The 20,000-nt window shown below is 35.9% G+C and overlaps 1 protein-coding gene and 1 pseudogene across 21 annotated transcripts in view; one reads left to right on the forward strand and one right to left on the reverse strand.

The window, feature by feature from the left end:
• The window catches only part of LOC145279820 (otoferlin-like), a 1,618,966-nt gene that overhangs the window by 301,457 nt on the left and 1,297,509 nt on the right, over positions 1-20,000 (forward strand). The window lies entirely within an intron of this gene.
• LOC145280417 (5S ribosomal RNA) lies at positions 16,820-16,936 on the reverse strand (annotated as a pseudogene).

The following is a 20,000-nucleotide window of genomic DNA, read 5'->3' on the forward strand; positions in this document are numbered from 1 at the left end:
TATGCGCAGACGACGTGCGTACATACATACAAGGTGCGCGCAATAAGTAATGCTCCTGACCCACTTCACATAGCAGTAAAGCAACGAAACTTGGCACAGCTATTAGTCTTTCTCTACATAGGAACCACCCACAGTTATGCATTTCTCCTATCGTTTGATGCAGCTCTGGAGACCGTTTTTGTAGAACACCCCAGGTTGGTCCTCCAAACACGACGTGACTTCAGAAATCAAGGCTGCATCATCTGGGAAACGCTTTCCTTTCAAAAACAACTTCATGGCTGGGAAGAGGTGAAAGTCAGAGGGTGCAAAGTCAGGAGAGTAGGGAGGATGGGTAGGATTTCATAACCACGCGCCCGTGTTTCTGATCTGGCGACATGCGAGTTGTTGACAGGAGCGTTGTCCTGCAGGAGGAGGGTACCTTTGCTGATCTTCCCCGCCTCTTGATTTTGGTAGCTTCCCTTAATTTCCTCAAAAATGAAGCATAATCAGCTCCTGTAATTGTGGTAACTGTTGCCAGGAAATCTGTCATCACTACTCCGTCCTTGTCCGAGAAGACTGTGAGCATGACCTTGCCAGCGGAGGGCTGCACCCTTGCCTTCTTTCGAGGTGGTGAGTCCAAGTGCTTCCACTGCATTGACTGGGTTTTGGTCTCTGGATCATAGTGATGGACCCAGGTTTCATTCTGTGTAATCAGTCTTTTGAAAAACTTTGACTCATCTTCTTGGCACATCTTTAAATTCATCCTCGAGCACTCGACGTGTTCTCGCTTCTGGAATGGTGTGAGCAACCTGAGAATCCATCTGGCAGACACCTTATCCATATTCAAATGGTCATGAATAATAGTTTCCACAGACCTTGTACTAATGTTGACATCTGGGGCTATTTGGCGAATAGTAATGCGCCGATCTTCCAAAATGGCAGCCTCAACTTGACGGACAGATGCCTCATTAATGGCAGAAGGGGTGGGGCGACCAGGTCTGGGAGCTGTTTCCACAGACTTCAAACAATGTTTGAATTCACGATGCCAGTGTTTTAGAAGGTTATATGATGGGGAATTATCAGCATAAGTTTCTTTCATTTCATCAAAGTCTCCTGTGTCCATTCAAATACAAAAACCGGATCACTGCTTGACATTCAACAGGCTCTATTTCCCACCTGACTCAGTTCAAACACCTGTAAAACAGAAACCACAATTAGTTCAGAGCTGTAATTTGTCACATAACCAGTAGAGATAAAATCATTGCACATGTAAAATTTCAGCTTGATCAGACAACTGGAAGTGGGTCAGGAGCATTACTAATTGCAGTAACACTAGAGGAAGACCTCCAATCTGTAATGAAATGGGGACAAAAATGCATTCAATGCTGCCAAGATTAAGCTTGTTTCCTTCAATAATTACAGGAAACCTTCTCTACCTCTACCAATGGCCAAAAACACATTACATGAAAGTACTTCTTTTTAACTCCTCGGCCTAACATTCACAGGGAGCATGAGTTGGAACACATACATTGGGAGCATTGCCAAGGCCGCTGCAAAGAAGGTGGGTTCTCTCTACCCTGCTAGAAAGCTACTTACGCCTGAAATTATCCTGTATCTCTATAAGGCAACATTCGTCCATGTATGGAGTGCTGTTATCACATTTGGGCTGGTGTATCTGTTATTAATCTCTCATAGTCCCTCACTCTTGGCCAGGGTTCAAAAGAGAGTCGCCAACCTGAAAGGTTCTGAACTGTCATCTAAGCTTCAGCTACTGTCCTATCGACGAAATGTTTCGTCCCTCTGGCTGTTCTACAAGTATTTTAATGGTGAATGCTCTGACGAACTACAAGCACTTGTGCCCCCTCGACGTAAATACCACCGACAAACCTGACAAGCAGCTAAATCCCACCCCTGCACAGTAGAGATCCCTAAGCGTAAGAAAAACTTCTACTTCAATAGCTTCTTCCCCAGAACTGCTAGACTTTGGATTCCGGGATTCTGCTTACCCAATTCTGCTTTGTACTGGCATTCTGAAGTTAAAGTATAATGTGAACAGACATCTTGCTGTTCGCCTCCCTTCATAATATCCCTGCAACTTATGTCCCAATAGTACCTCCCCTACTTCAAAGTGGCACTATGTCTTGTTTGGGGTGAAAATTGAAAAAATAAACGAAATAACATATCGATATGGTTAATTAGGGAGAATAAAAATATGTTCTTAACTTCTTTACTAACTCAGTATTTGAAAGATAAAGAATTTTTTTGATGGGGGAGATCATATCAGGTAAGTGTGGACAGTACTCGATACTTCCTCTTTGTCTTAATTATCTGTTTCGCAGGTGACTATCAAGATATGGTCTTACGTCAAGACGATAGTGGCGAAGTGTTTCATCCTGCTGGAAATTCCATTCTTTATTCCTAAACATCTCTTGGGAACGTGGCATAACGTATTTATGTAGCAAGTGGAGATAATGTAAAGAGTCTACACATTTTATTGGGACACCCTGTATATACATATATACAGAGATAGAGACCATACGTTGCTCGGGAGTGAATGACGACTAACAAATGTTTCACACTCCCATATTTTTATTGCCATTGAAATCGGTGAAATCGCCCATTTTTTCAATCAAATCGATTAATTGGCTGCTTTAGTTGGGGACCCCTCGCAGTGCACCGGATTCAAAGCTTCACACGCCTCTCCACAGTGACTTAGTCTACAATATATTGTATTCTACATAACATTGTAGAGAAACTATTGTTGATTTTATAAAATTATTATTATTATATAATGGCTTGAATTAAAGTTTGAAATGAAAAGTCAAGTACAAGGCTTCACCGGTGCTCTAAATAGAAATGTTTATTTTGAATGCGCCCTGTCATATCAAAGAACCTACTGTTAATTTTATATGTCGGCCCTTTTCTGCTTCTGCGGTAATAAAACTTCTCAAATGCACCTGTGATGTTAAGCTGTTAAGCTATGCAAGGTATTAACTTTTTTCAAAATCACGTGTTCCTTTTTCATCAGAGTTTTTCGATTATCGATACTTATCGAAGATATTCTGACGAATAAGATCTATCTAAGAACACTGACATATACATAAAATACATTTGTGTGAGTTTTAATAAAAAGCGGTCCAACCGTTTCAGGGTGCATAAGGAACTTACTCACTCACAAACACCAAGTTTATTTTATGTAATAGTAGATAGAGATATTAAAATTCTTAACGTAATGTGATTCAAGTGTCTTTCCCAAAACTGCGCCAGTTTAGTTTCTTTGACATGCACGTTCTCGGCTGTTTTTTTAAATTTCCTCCTTTTCTCCTATTCTTTTTTTTATTCGCTTTTGTCACTTAAGAATGATTCGATAAAGAATCGAAAACGTTAGTGATTCATATGGAACGTACATCGATTTATGATTTATTTTGACGCAACATTATCATTAGCAAAGTTGAATAAAAAATGCATGATCAATCTGAAGAGTTATGTATGCTTAAATTAAAAAACGCTGCCTAATTACACGCAATAATAATGTACAACTCGCTCAAAAGCCGGTTTAATGACCATTACATCGTTTACGATCATTTACGGCATAATATTGTAAACCAATGAACGGATAAACGTTTACATAGAACAACTGAAACTATCTTCAAATAATATATTGTAAATTAATAATGTCTTGATTTTCGTAAAAAATATTAAATAAAAGGTAAGTTTTAAATACACACAACTGCTACACTTTTAAAATGATTTTAATACACTTATGATGTTCATTGTGTAATTTATTGTTATTACCTCACACAAAGTGGTTAAGCTGTCGGTCGAGTTTACGTGTCTATTTGATTGTGCAACCTCGCGTTCACATTGCCTGACCAATTCTTACCAAACTCGGTTACAATATCGGTCATTGTCTTACTGGAAGTTATTTAATTAGGGGAATATCAAGGTAAAATGTCAAGATCTTGGAAAAGGTGAAAGCCATACTTGCAGCCATAACATCGGTTCCATTCATTGTAGATACTTGTTACTTGGGGCATAATGTCATTCAATGAAGTTGCACATTCCATACATCCTATTCGGAGCTTCAGCATTTACCGATCCGCGATTTTCACGAAGTTTCTCAGGTTCGCTCGATAGCTGACGGAAATAACCGGATAAGGCCGGCCGAGCGTTAATTTTTAACGAATGTGCTGTCTGTTTTTAACTTGTACGAATTTATAAAGGCTGCTGCTGCTGCTGCTGCTGCTGCTGATTATTATTATTATTATTATTATTATTATTATTATTATAATAATAATAATAAGAAGAAGAAGAAGAAGAAATAGAAAATTAATTATAATCGTGCAGGTAAGGGTTTAGATACATGTGTGATGATCATCAAAGAAGCAAGCGGCCACGCGTTTGTGTTTTGTGCGAGCGATAAATAGGTGAACAACACTCCGTTGGTTCTAAAGGGATGTGCACAAGAACCGCCGTCATTTGAACCCGGAATTTGTCCAGTGCAAAGAAGACATATGCCGATTGTGGTGCTGTTCTGGTTGGTGGACTGAACTGCAATACTGCATATAAGGACGTTTTTGTTTTTCTGGAGAGAAAGTCGAAACCTGCCTACTGTGAACAGTGCTTTGCGTCGTGTTAAACCTTTTTTCTTTGTTCTTTTGCTACAACATGTTTGTATTTTTTTTAATTGTATTTGCTTATTTTTGCTGTTATAAATTTCTTGTCGCGGTTTAACGTCTCGCGATCGGTCGCTTCCGGTTATTCCCGTCAGCGGCCGAACACGCTCGAGAAACTTCGTTGAAACCGCGGGTCGGCAAATTCAAAAGTACCCATATTTATGTTTCAGCTTCAGATAAACGTATGCCGGTTTCAGACAGACAGCTATCAAATTTCCCTAATTAATAGAAGTAATACTGTAGTTACGCTTCAGACAGACACACACCAAATCTTCATTATTAATAGAAATAATTGTATTGTTCATCTTTAGACAGACATATACCAAGTCGCTATAATTAATAAGAAAGAATAATATAGTTTCGGCTTCAGGCAGACATAAACAGCATTTACATTATTGATAGAAGTAATTTTGCGTGGTTTCAGCTTCTGATAGTTATCGAATCTCCATAATTAATTGCAGAAATAGTATGTTTTCAGCTTCAGACAGGCAGATATCAAATCTCCATTATTAATAGACGTAATTGTATAAACATATACTAACTTTCCGTGTGTCCTGCTCTAACCACTGACAACAGTTTCCATTTCTTTCTTTCTGTCTAATGTGGAACACTGCCAAAAGACTACTTCCGAGCTGACTACAACATGATCGTTTTCAAGTTCAGTGTAAACAAATTTTTGTCTTAAATAAGGAAATTCTGCCGAATCACTATCATCATTACTAATCATCACGGTGTTATCTCACCGTCCATCTAACACCCATTAAACCCTTATACTTGAGTTAGCTGTAGGTTGTGGTCCTTGATAACTAATGACATCTTAGTAAAAAAACAAATAATAGTATAGTTTCAGCTTCAAGCAGGCAGTAACCTAATTTCCATTATTTCTGGAAGTAATAGCCTAGTTTCGGCTCCAGACGATATATACCAAATCTCTATGAATAATAGGCCTAATTGCATAGTTTCGGTTTAATACAAAAAAAAAAAAATGTCAAATCCTGATTAATTCTAAATATTATTTTATTTTCGTCGTTGTTGTTGTTGTTGTTGTTGCTGTTGTTGTTGTTGTTGTTGTTTTTTCCTTTTTTGTTGTTGTTTTCTTTCTTCGGTATTATTCAGATGAGGATTAATTTTTGTTATTCGAATTATTTAAACTACTGTTCATATCGTTAATGTTATTCTCATGACATTTCGATCGAAGTAGCCTTCGATCTTCTTCAGGTGTGTTTTATCGAACTCCGTAATCTATACACAAATTTTGTACTGAATCTTTTATTATCTAATCCACGTAGAACAAGTGTCGGATATGACTTCTATGCTGAAAGTGTCTTTCTGCGAACTGCTAGACTTTGGAATTTCTTACTTGCATCCTGATGCTCCGACTGAACTAACATGCAAAACTTTAAGTGTAAAGTGAACAACTATCTCGCTACTCAACTACCTACTTAGAGCGTTTCCCTTATTCACAGTAGTCCCCCCTAGGTTTCAATAGCAATCTCAATATTTCCAGTTTTTTCTCTCCATAACCCACCTTCTTGTCTAATTGTCTAAAACTATGCATTGATCAACCTCCTCTAGTCTAGCAGATTCTTAAGTAATATTTATTATATCTATTGTTGGTACGCCTGCAGCAAGGATTGAAACTGCAACCTTCAGAAAAGTCTCTTTTATAACTGGTAAATACGTAACAATTTATCCCTTGGAGTACGAGTTCATGTGGATTTATGGCGAAATGGAGGTTGAAAGCCATGTTCACTACAGGCACTAATTAAAACGTACTTACGACTTCTACTCGGCCATGGCTGAGGAAACGAGCGCAATCTACTCCTGTGGATTGAAGAATAAACAGTTCAATTCAAAATTCCGTAAGGATTCTAGAATACGACTAGACGTACTTGAAGAGGGCCGAGATTTTACCGTGCGAAACGTTTGTGTGAGGAACATTCAAAATTAGAACAGAAGTTCGAATAATCCAAATAATACAAACCTTTATTTTTGTTTCTTTTTTAATTTTCTGTTTTCCCAACGCGATCCCTATTTGGTTGGTTCTCTCCGAGTAAAAAATTAAGTGCAAAATCTACTTTTAATGCGAAGAAAATTCAGATCTTAAAAAATCGGTACTCTAGTTTAACTGGGGCAAAGTTTACTTTTTCCTATCAAAGGATCCTGTGGGAAAACTTGATGTTTCGTACATTAATTGCTCACTTTGTGTCTAACTCTGCTCTCGTGGGAAGGCAATTAAATATGGACACTGAAGCATTATTGTATTGGAGCGATTCTCGCCTCATGCAAATTGAACCGGTTTCATCCAAAGGAGGAAGTTTCATGGGAGTATGTAATTTAGAAACAGTCCCCTGTCGCATGTATATCTCCGTTAGGGGAGATACCAACGTTAGGTTTTTATAGGTCTTGCAGAAAGGTGCCATCGTCCTTCTACTTACAGTGCCGGATATTCTCAAATGGTCACGCACCTAGTATTGACCAGGCTCAACGTTGCTTAACTTGGGTGATCCAACGAGAACCCGTGTGCCAACGTAATTATGCCGTATATAAAAAGGTAGTAGTCGATTGGGTAAATTCAGAAAAGATATGCCGATATAAATCGCAGTTGCTCAAATGAAAATCTACCATGCGTCAGTGCTCCGTGTGGTGATGTATAAAAGTGATATCTGGCCAGTAATAGCTAAGGATAGATGTCATATGGAGAGAAATGCTGTGAGAGTGATACGATAAATACGTAATGTGAGTCTTAAAGATATGTTGAGATCTGAAATCTCAGAGGAAGATTAAATATTTTTCAGTACGGGGAGACATATGTAGAATAGAAGACTTCGTTGGTATGATCACATTGAAAGAATGAATGACAATGTTTACCTTATAGATGCAGAAAAGCTGAGACAGACTTTTTATTGGCAAGAAGATGCTAAAGGAAAAGCTGGGAGAATGTGATGAGAACAACTTTGAGAAAAAAGGGTGGTGCGTAAAGATCTGGCTGGAGATAGGTTAGTTTGGAAGTCAATTTCTAAAAGCCGCCCACCACATGCTGCATGTGAGACAAACGTTGTACCGGATATCAGGATGACGGGAAATGTCAAATTAAAATATAGTTAGGCACAATAATAAGTCGATAGTCAGATCGCATTCCTCCACCTGACAACGTAAGAATTAGACAACATCTCAACATAAGGAGAAACCGGACTTATTATTTTATAAAATCTCTGTAATTATAACTGAAGTCATTTAATAAAAATTATTTCAGAATATTATATTAATTACGGAATATGCATTTGTTTGTCGCCATTCAAGAATGCAAATACAGACGTATATGTACCTATTTACTATGCCTCCCCACGGGACAGAGTTAGACACCAGGGTCGTTTTTTAACGTGGAGAAAAGGTACAAAAATAAAAATTGTCTCAGTCGTGAAGGATTTCTCCTCCACCGAAAGAGAACAAGAAATAGAAGTGCAGCATCTGAAGAACAGATACTACACTTTGATCTTGTCCCGAAGGCCGTAGCACATAACAAGAAAAATATAGCGAAAGAAATAAGCGTGAGATATAAACCTGCTTTTTATTTCAATATAGCGAAAATTTAAATTTAGTTCAATTGTATTTGAATGCAACAGCAACAAATCTTATACACATAAATTACAATAATTCAAAATGGACAAGTAATCAAGCAGTTATGTTTTGTCCCGATGCTTGGCACTTTTGTTATTCTAAATTTCGACCGGTTGACTCAACATCAGAATAAGACTTTCTTAAAGATGTTGAATATTGAGCCGGGGCGACGCCGATAAAATTGGAGGTGTGCACACACGCACATTTCAGATGGATTTCGATCTCCATTTTTGTGTCCTGTAAAAATGAACTGGATTGTATCCATCACCGAAAAGAAAAGCTTACATCCCAAGTCGGGGAGTTAGAATTGCGTAACGCAATATAAAAAAAAAAGAGGCGTTCAATATTTAAAATATTTACATTTCAGGAATGTCGGTTGATGCCTTTACAAAACACAGGTAACATAAACAAAAAAAGATGTAAAGAGAAGAGAGCTGACAGTCGTCCAGTGTGACTGACAAATTCCGTCATCGCCTCACACACACACACACACACACACACACACACACACACATATCCTTACCGCTAAACGCAGTTGTTTTGTTCTCACTCTCTCTCTCTCTCTCTCTCTCTCTCTCTCTCTCTCTCTCTCTCTCTCTCTCTCTCTCTCTCGTGAATTGTATATAAACTTTTACGTTGGCAAAATTCGTCTGTATTGATTTTAAGAACAATGACAAGAAATGATAAAAATTATCAGGTGTATATTATTTCGCAAGCATTTAAAAAGTGCAAGCTAGAAAACTATATATGCATTCAATAGCGCAACAAAGGAAGGAAAAATACAAAACTCTCACTACTTATCCGACACCTTTCGTATTTATATAATGCCCCCCCGCACATTTTTCAAAGTTGCTCTCCGTGTAGGCAACAAATCACTTTGCGATGAATCACATGTTATGCATGTCCTAGGTCACCAGTATAAACTACAGAAAGGAAAAGATATCTTAACATTATATGTTACATTATAAGCTACCTGAAGTGCTCTCTTTTTTTTTTTTTTTTTTTACAAATGTATTTTTATATACAAACAAATATGGTATATTATTATATTTTTTATTTATATTTTATTTGGAATTAATTTTTGTCCTACTCCTCCCGCCATATTGTTTTTTCGTTTTCTAACGCAATCGATACAATCCGATGTGACAAGCTTCTTTTCATATTTTGCTCTTTTTGTTTCATCTTCATCGTCAGTTAGATCTACATCTCTGCTGCATAAATGTGTTTGTTTATCTATTCGTCGTGGATGTTATCGATTTTTTTTTATCGATTTGGAGCTCATCACAATTTTCTAATTGGACAACTGTAAAATATGCGGGTGGGCTTTTTATATCATCGCCTGTCGTCGTGTGATTGATCTAATATTCAAATATGGCATTGGAATATTAGCTCTCTTCTCAACGCTTTATTGATCTAGAATTATTGAACGACATTGAAGCATGTCTAACCGATTTATTTTCGGACTAGGTTATTTCAGTTTATAGTTCATGTGTCTATATTGAAAGCAATATATAGATTGAAGTACTATATAGATTTAAACCATATTAACCGGAAGTGAAATTCGTATTCCCAAAGTTAACATATATTACTAACGGAGATTTAATATGTCTTTGCTTTTTTGTTGTTTTTTTTTTTTTTGCTTTTTGTTGTTGTTGTTTTTTTTTTGCTTTTTTGTTGTTGTTTTTTTTTGCTTTTTGTTGTTGTTTGTTTTTTTTTACTTTTTTTGCTTTTTTTTGTTTTTTGTTGTGTTTTGCTTGTTTTATTGTTTGTTGTTTTTTTGTGTCTTATTTTTTTGCTTTATTTGTTGTTTTTATTTGTTGTTTTTTGTATGTGTTTTCCTTTTTTCTGTTTTTGTTTTTCTTTGCTTTTCTGGGGGGGGGGGGGTCCGTATGCGTAGTTTTACTACCTTCTCACTCGTTTGTCATTTTCCCTAAAAACATAGAATTGACTCAAAAGAAAGCTAATGTTACGTTAAATTCACACACAAAAACCTAACCACTATCTGTAAATTCTAAATAATGGTTTTATTTTTTCTTCTTCCCGCTAAGATTTTCAGAGTACAGGTAATCGCTAAAAAAAAGTAAAATCTTATTTTAGTAGAAGGAGATATTTGGGGGAGAGTATTAATCTACAAATTGACCCATTTCAATACGTTTATATGCAAAAAAAATGCACATTGATCTGTAAGGGGGGGGGCGGATAGTGAAGGAGATTAAAGCGTCGTTGTTTTGGATTAAGTGAAAGAGAACATCCGCAAAATCCACTTCAGATTTAATGTTGTTGCTTTTGTTGTATCTCTTCCACGTCGATCAAGTCATGTAGCAAGTCTCTACCCCCAACACATCGTCCGATATTTCAACTTCATTCCCACGAGGGTGGGGGTGGGCAATACTCTAGTCATGCTTGGCCTTTCGTGGCAAGTGCTCTCTCATGCATGGCGCACTGCAGTTCGTTTCTCCTCGACTCCAAAGCTGAATTCCTGATCGAAACGAATGTTTGATGCAGTGGAAAAGCGACAACGACGACGACAACCGACAAAGAGATATAATAACGAGTGCTGGTTAAACGCACAAAAGAAAAAGCGATAGGAACTGGATGAACGGTTGGGACTGGGATGCGTTTGAAGCGGGAATTGTATTGTCAAATTGTATGCATTTGAGACTGGCTTTAAAAAATGTGAAGACAGCTTAACAAATTGATCATGACATAGAGATTTTTTGGTGATGGGCAGGGGTAATCAAGCGTTCCGTTAGTTTTGTCTGTTGAAAAATAGTAATATCTCTATCTATATAAAGTTAAATATGTTTATATATTTGCCTATATAGGAATCATTCCTTTGTGGATTTTTAGAAGATAGTTACTAGACGTAAGGTGTTCAAACGTGTTCTAGCATTGTAAGTTTAGAATCATTGTCGCCAATGTTGTAGCGGTGCAGACCGGTATTAATCAACGCAAACACAATTGTATATTTAAGAAAAAGTATGTTACAGAAGTATACGTCATGATTCTGGAGACATATCTACTTCCATCTCATCGCAGGAAGATGTAACGAAGCGGGTGGAGTTAAGCCATCGCCTCTAAGGAAAATGTATTTTGGTTTTGTTTTTAATGTCTGCACAGATTCGTCGATATTCTCCGATTGAAAGACTTCAGGCAGTCAGTAATAAACTTATTTCATTCGAAAGTTAGAAACGGACCCTTTAGTTCGTTCTAAACACTCACCATCTCTAACGTAAATACATTTTAATTCATGTAGACGTCTTATTTGTTATTACGGCACCAATTTTCTACTGAATATATATATATATATATATATATATATATATATATATATATATATATATATATATGAGAGAGAGAGAGAGAGCATTTTTCTTTTAAGAATATTCCATTAGATAAAATAGATGTTTTTTCTATTCTGTTTTGAATCCTTTTTATACATAAGGATTCCAAACAGAATTAATAAAGAAAAAAAAAAACGCCTATTTTATTTAATATATATATATATATATATATATATATATATATATATATATATATATGACCAAACAAAAAACAAAAGCTAAATGGAGGCCATCTAGAACATATGCTGTAGAACGAAAAAAAAAAGACCAAAGACCATAGTGTTTTGCTGTGATGTTTTTAATATAATAAGCTAGTTATGATCAAAATTTTATTTAATTCGGACAAAACACTAAGAAACGGGACTTAATTAGAGTTGAGGCCCGTTTTTTGGAGGGGGGGTCACCCTGTGTGTGTATGTATATATATATATATATATATATATATATATATATATATATATATATATAAGACAGAGAGAGAGAGAAAGAAAGAAATGTCAAAAGTTTAAAAATTACTTGTGTGCCATTAGCTAAACTCGAAACCAAAACATTTCGCACTCCAGCCGCGTTCTCTACAATTTGATCTGTCGGCATATAGATACAAAAGATTTAAAAATTAAACCACTTCAAACTGCGAATGAATTTGCACATGTGCAAAAGTAATAGAAATATTTCTGCAAGTTGAAATGAACATTTTACATTTCAATCTGCCGACATATTTCACTACACGTTAATTATCTATCCAAACAACAACATTATTCGTTATAAACCATACGTGGTGTATGGTTACTATGTTTTGTTAATTTCAGTGTTATCAGACCAATAGTTTAAAAGTGTATCATCATAAATTTCTACACACGCACGCATCTATATCTACTGTTTTAATCATATACATTATCAGATTAAGCCTCTCTCACATTGCCCATGCAGTTAAATTCCTATACGTGATTGTTTTTTTCTTTATCTATTATAACCAATTTTCCCTAAGATTAAGCCTCCCTACCTTTGTTCATAAAATAATTTGCAGACGTGATTAGTGAAGCGAACCGGGCACCTGTACATTCACTTTTATAATAGAGATTCGAAAATCGTCACAAGTGCCACATCTTTAATATCCAATAGAATATCGATCATGTCTTCGAATACATGAAATAACAAGTGAAGCATGTAAGTGCACAGTGGACGAGGCATGAAAAAATGACAAAGTTCATTATTTGACCCCCACCCCACCCCATTAGCCCCAAAAGTCCCCAGGGAACGTCAAATCCTGGTGAAAATGAACAAACGGTGCAGTTTTAGGCCTTAAGATATGTAAATTTAAGTTCCGCACCATGCAAAAAAAAAAAAAAAACACGAAATGACTAAGTCTATCATTCCCCGCCCCATTTAGCCCCAAAAGTCCCCAAGGCCTTAACATATTTAAATTTGAGTTTAACACCATGCGAAGCTGCTAAATAGACATACACAGAAGATTTTGAACAAATATGGTAAAATAGTCCCAAAAATGGAGTGTTTTTATTAGCCCTAAAAGAGCCTATGGGACACACACAAAAATTATCGCGAAATATAGACAAACAAAATTATAATAGAAATCAGTTAGTTACAACTTTTCAGAAAGTTTTATAAAAATCCAAAGTATCAATTTTTTTTTAATAAGTGTCAATTTTAGCCATTTTTACACGAAAGGCACCCTGGAGGTGGGGGGGTAACCAGAGTTTTCCCGGAAAATCCGCTCTGTTACTTTTTTACTCATATTATGTTTAATGTTTGTGCAAAATTTCAAAAAATAGTTCAAGGCGTAGTTATTGAGAAAATGTCGGACAGTTGAACAGACGAACGGACAAGGGTGAATTTACTGGTATACCCTCCTTTTGTCAGGAGACCAAAAAAGAAACGTGAATATTTTTTTCTTTCTCGCTCGTTGAGAAATCGCTCGGAGACTTAAGGTTCAGCAGTGAAATCCTTACCTTTTCTTGCCACAGATCTTTAAATGACAAATATCGGCGACGCAACAGCACATAACGTGTGGGCTTAAAGGTCACGGAATTATATTTTCTTTTCTGTTGGATTTTGTGCTCTGTATTGACGGGTGACCTTTCGAAGAATAATGATTGACTTTGTCCTAGAACTTGACACGAACAAAACAAGACCTGAGTGCCATTAAAGCCAAGCTAATCAGAAAACGATATCTATAATAATATGGAATAGGTATATCGGTCTGTGTGTGTTAACTACGTTTATATTAATAAAATTAGTATATATTAGTTCTACGATTATACTATTGTACCTAATATACATTAGACCTAGTTTATGCTATAAGTCCTTTAAATAAATTTAAAATGTTCACGTTTTTCTGAAGACGTCCGTTGTTTCGAATGAAACTAGTCATTATCTTATTTGATTTTTATTTCTTTTTATGTTTAATTATTTTTCCTCTCCGTCATATAAACACACACACACACACACACACAAACACGTGTTTGTATGTGTGTGTACATTACCTTATACGAAGCAGAACGATAGAATAGGAAGTAGCAGTCAGCCGGACCTTTATCTGAGTGAAGCCCAGCTATTGGCTAAAGAAAATTGTAACACGTAGTGAGAATAAAAATGCATCTGGTTGGTTAGCTTGCGAAATCAAACATCACGTGGATATATAAAAACGCCGGATAATACGAATTTCCATACATTTTAGCCTCACCATTACTTAAGGTGATGAAACGCGGAGGATTGCCATGTATAACCTACGCAATGCACATTTATTTCATCTTTTATCTTATTTTTATTATGTCATTAACTAAACCACGTTAGCTCATAATCATAGTTCATTTAAAGTTTCTTGTCTCAGAAAGTGCATACTCCTATGCAAATGCCATATGCGTAATGCATGTGCATGTTTGTTTTCCATGTGATCTTACTGCACTAACCCACTTTAACTTAGGTGTAGACTCTTGAATATTCTTAAGCGACCTTGCCTATAAATTAATGACGTCTGAGTTTCAGTATGAGAAATTTTAACCCGTATATTTTTAAATAATAACTTTGAATCTAATCACGTGACATTTACGAAGTGTAATTATCCTTTCTGTCTTTTGTCAATATAAAAAATTAGAAAACGGACATATTTTTTTAAGCCTCAACCGATCCTTGTTTATTAGAGCTACGATCGGAACATTGCGAGATTGTTTGTGTAGCCATGAAATGTTTTTATCAATAAAACCTTTGTGCTAAATAAATAGTACTATTTATTATTGAGCACTGTTCTATAAATGCAGAAGGGAGATCATCCGGATGATTAATTCTTTGCATATAGACCTGCATTATTATTCAATAAATATATGCAACGAAGCAACAGCAGCTGTTAAAGCATGTGTGCAAATCGACAAATGCGCACACGCTTACGTCATGGGAAAAAGGAGAAAAAAAGGATAGCACGTAGTCAAGTAAAGAAAGCGATCGGAAGTGTTTTGACTCTTAGTCGGAAAAATAGAAAATATGCCGCATTGTCAAAAAAGCGGGTAGGCAAACAGTAACAAAGACACATGCGTGAAAGAGCGTCTCGACAGGCATGTTAGACGCGTGAGTAATATTTTAAAGCACAGTGAAGTGCGTTGTTGGAAATTACTGGAATAAATGCTTTTTATATTTAACTAGAAAAAAATACTAAGTCGAATTTTTTTATGTCCTTCCTTGATTGATTGTTTATGGGACGGTACCACACAAGGGGTGGGTCCGAAAGGTTTGATATTTAGTGACACATTAACGCACACACACGAATGCATTTTTTTTGTTTTATTTTACTTCAGTCGAAGTTCTCATGAATCAAGAGGTCCACTACCTTTGGCTAACACTTGAACTCTATATGAGATACATAGATATTCGAATGTTCCATTTTAAGTTCTTTATCTCTCAAACACTGAGTTAGTAAAGAAATTGAGAACATAATTTTCCTCTCCCCAATTAACCATTTTCATACGTTTTAGTATATCTTTTGTTTTGGTCTCTTGGTCTTACTGGATTCCAGGATAAGAATTTATCTAGTCTGGTGGAGTATCCAGCTTCGTGCTGCTACTTGAGGTAACATCACTTGGAGAAGGTGCACTATTCCTCGTAAGTTAGCCATGGGAAGGAGGTGTTATTTGGGCAGCGAATACGAAGTGATTTTGAATATTTAGTCAGGGTTTAATTCTAGGGAAAAGTATCTTTATGCTGGGTTGTTCTGGCAAACCCTTGTACAAAGAGACGTTAGGCACTCAAGGATAGAGTTTAGTAGGCATTCAAGTTCATATACCTGCGCGCGTGTATGTGTGTGTGAGTGTGTGTGTCTTAATAATAAATGTAAAACAGACAAGCAATAAAATGAAATCAGTACAGATAGTATTATTCCTTATTTCGTTTTTTTATTATTATTAAAAGACTGCTGCAGATATAAGCAAGTGGGGTTTGTTTTCAATTTTACAAACATTTCGTAGATGTGGTAAAGAAATAAAGCACAAATGCCAAAATACAGAAAGCGAATAAAACAGAAAGCGAATAAAAGAAAGAGGAGCTGGGGATCTTCAACATTAACGAAACATGGAAAACGATGGCAGATTATAAAGCAAGCAGTCGTTGTGAACATGTTCATCTCTTACATTTTATTCTTTTAGGAGAATCCAAAATAAAACTCTGACGTTAGCGTAAAGAGAAACAAAAGAGGACGTGTGTAATATATGTCAAGTTTCCGAAAAAGATAATCACATATTACCGTCCCACTTGCCAATTACATTAATTGATGTGTGTGAATAGGACAAGCAAACGTTATTGTTGAAGCTGCAGCAAGAGGCACAATGATTATAGAGTTGCCTCCCGTGTATTTGTCACGTTATAATGAAAGAACTCGCCAAAAAGACAGCAAAGAGTAGTTTCCGGACGATTAATCGAAATTGAAATCAGAAAAATCGGAAACTTTTTGAATATAGGAATTTGAATTGCAATCGGAAATTCTTGAGCATAATTTTCGATTCCAAAAACGATTCTGTCATATATGGTAGCTTCCTTCAGTTTTGATAGACTATGGATACCCACTGTAAGGGTGTCTGTGCGTGAAATCTTTGTGTTGCACAATTTCCAACCACACCTCTCCTGAGTCGACATTGTTGAATACCATTGGCAAGTGGAGTTCAGGACGACTGAAAACGAATGCCGAGATAAGCGGAAAAAAAACAGCGCCTAGAATTCCTAAATGGTCACCCCTCTAGTACTAGCCAAGATCAACGTTGCTTAACTTCGGTGATCTGGCGAGAACCGGTGTGTCAACGTGATTATGCCATTTATATATATATGTGTGTGTGTGTGTGTGTGTGTCATCCACATACAGTACTGTTTTGCTGTTTCACAGTTCATCAGTGCAGCTAGACAAGTAACTACCTCAAGCCATGGTATATATATATATATATATATATATATATATATATATATATATATATATATATATATACACTAGCATGGGTGCCCGGCGTATCCCAGGTATTTGGCGGTGTATGTTGCGCAAAAAAAACGGTCAATTTCTTTAAACTTTGACCCCCTATTATGACCCCTTAAAATTTATTGTTTTGGGCTCAAATCAAGTTATTAAGTTAGATCCATGTCCAAGGAACCTATATCTAAAATTTAAAGTGTGTAGACCCAAAATTGTCGGAGGAGTTTGGTAGAGTTCTCAAAGGTCAAATCGTTGAACTTTGACCCCTTACTCGCCAAAAACCGATCACATCGATTTTCTCAAATCTCAGTACCCTGTATATCAAATTTTGAGTCTGTAGACTAAAAATTGACAGAGTTATTGCGTAGGGAAATGTACACAGACACACACACACACGCACAAACAGACACAGACAGACACTTTCACTTTTATATATATATATATATATATATATATATGCCAATAAAGAGAAAAGGAAGGTATAAAATTATATAGTAGTATATATAGATTTATTCATTTATTTAATAAGGGTATATATCAATTATGGATGTTGGGTAAGTGAAAACTCTTTATACCATGGTATTTCGAAGTCTAATGCTTCGCATCAGAAGAGTAGAGAAGATACTAGGTAACATATTATGGATGCGACGTCTAGTGATAGGTACTTTAGGAGTGAAATAAATTATTGAGGCCGTTATTTTTAACACAGCTTCATTTCTATAACTACCCGCCTGTGGAATACAGTTCCTTTGGCCTTCTTCCCGGCCGACTATAATATGGTGGCCTTCAAGTCTAATGTAAACAATTTCTTGTTTGACCTTCTCCTTAAATAATCAAATTATACCCAATTTAGACCATTAACGATTAATGTTACAACATAAAATTCATTAACCCTTATCCCCGAGTGACCTTCAGGCTTTGATAAGTGGTAACTTCCTTGTAAAAATAAATTCCCATTCTGTTGCTAGAATAATAAAAGAAAAAGTCATTGATTTTTTACTATTAGTAAAATTAAAATTCATGTCATAACAAATTTAGCTAAAAAATGGCACTGGAAAAATGGCACAAGTGAATAAAAAAAATCGCACTGCTGAAATATACTAATTAAATTCTCACAATAAGTTTATCAAAATTTTAGATAAAGGAAAAAATTCAGAATTATATCAAATACAAAAAAATGAAAGTCTATCGGAATCGAAATCGGCAGTTGTATCGGAATCGGGAAAATATTAGAAACCCCCATCACTTGTAAGGAGGTCAGGTAATGAGCTCCTTAAAATAACCTCAAAATATCGAGTTAAACAAAGAAAAACTTATACAGATGTAATAACCCAGTAAGCCAAGCCATGTATTTTATTAAAAAAAAATAACAAGTCCGTTAACTTATAAAAATCAATACATGCGTTATTCCTGAAAAGGAAATAAAGAAATGAATAGTAAATCTATTTGTCTACAGTCCTAGAGATCTGTGCCTCAACGGTAAGCCGCCTGGCCTTAACTTTACAACATTACCATACGGACATATTTAATTTAACTGCAAGATCATTTTTAGAAGGGATTACGGACATTTAAATAAATGTATGCATAAAAAATTGACTTTTATTATAGTAGTAGAAATTCTGATTTATTAACGTCGGCAAATACGAGCAAATAAAGATGTTACTTTGCGTAACAAAATCGCATGTGCTGAAAAGTTAACTATATTTTATTCTGTAATTTAATTTTAATTAAATCGCTTAATTTCTTAGGTTTCTTTAATTTTACTTGATGACTTCATTAAAATGAGTCGAAATATAATACTGGATGTTTTGACACTTTCTGGTGTTTTTTTTATTATGAGGACTTAGAGATTGTTTATATTTTTCTTGGTTGCGTTTTTCTCCTGCTGGTGCATAGTTATTCATCGTTTTCCTCTCTCTCTCTCTCTCTCTCTCTCTCTCTCTCTCTCTCTCTCTCTCTCTCTCTCTCTCTCTCTCTCTCTCTCTCTCTCTGTGTGTGTGTAAAGCCATATTCTCTACATGTGCGGTTAGCTACTAAACATCTTAATGAACAGTTCTCTCTCTCTCTCTCTCTCTCTCTCTCTCTCTCTCTCTCTCTCTCTCTCTCTCCTTGAATTGAGTAACGTCACATCCGCTTCTACTCGCAAAAGGTTGCAATGACATTTCAACGCATACACACTGATCTGATAGTCCTGGATTTCTGTATACGTTCCAAAAGACCGTATGAATACTCTCTCTCTCTCTCTCTCTCTCTCTCTCTCTCTCTCTCTCATGCATTGATATATTCTTTGCGGTTTCTCTAAACTGCTCTCTCCGAATATTTGCACTTTTGCAGTAGGAGATAGCTTATGAAATCTCATGTCTCGTTTTCTAATATGATTTTATAATCTCGTGAGAAATTTTTATTTCGCGGATAGAACATTTTATATCTACGTTTTCGCTGAGCGTTTTGCACCTTTAATTCTTGCTTTTGTTTAAGCGGTTGCTGTAACTACACTTACATTATTTCGTGTTTCCTCTTTAGTTTCGTATTTTCTCTTAATGATACTTCGAATTTCTCACAATTTTATCTTTTATCGATATTTCCAATCTACGTTCGTCAATTTCACAATTCAAGTTTACCTTTCAATGTAGAAGCGATTATCTAAAAAAAAAAAGCGCCAGTGTTCAGTGCAGACACTTCAGCGGTACACTTAGCTCTTGATATTATAGATAATGAAATGACCGATGGGTTTATTATCTAGTCAGACTCCCTATGAGTACTCATATGATTGAAAAATATGAATAACTCCTTAATCATTACACTGCTGAACAAGGTCAGCTTCATCTATTACAAGAATCTCTGTTGGCTTGTTGTTGTTTCATATGGAAAATACGCTACCGAGTTAGCAACAGGTCAGAACACAGAGCATAGACATAC

The sequence above is a fragment of the Euprymna scolopes genome, chromosome 7, assembly GCF_053919585.1.
Source record: "Euprymna scolopes isolate OS-2025 chromosome 7, ASM5391958v1, whole genome shotgun sequence".
NCBI lineage: Eukaryota > Metazoa > Mollusca > Cephalopoda > Sepiida > Sepiolidae > Euprymna > Euprymna scolopes.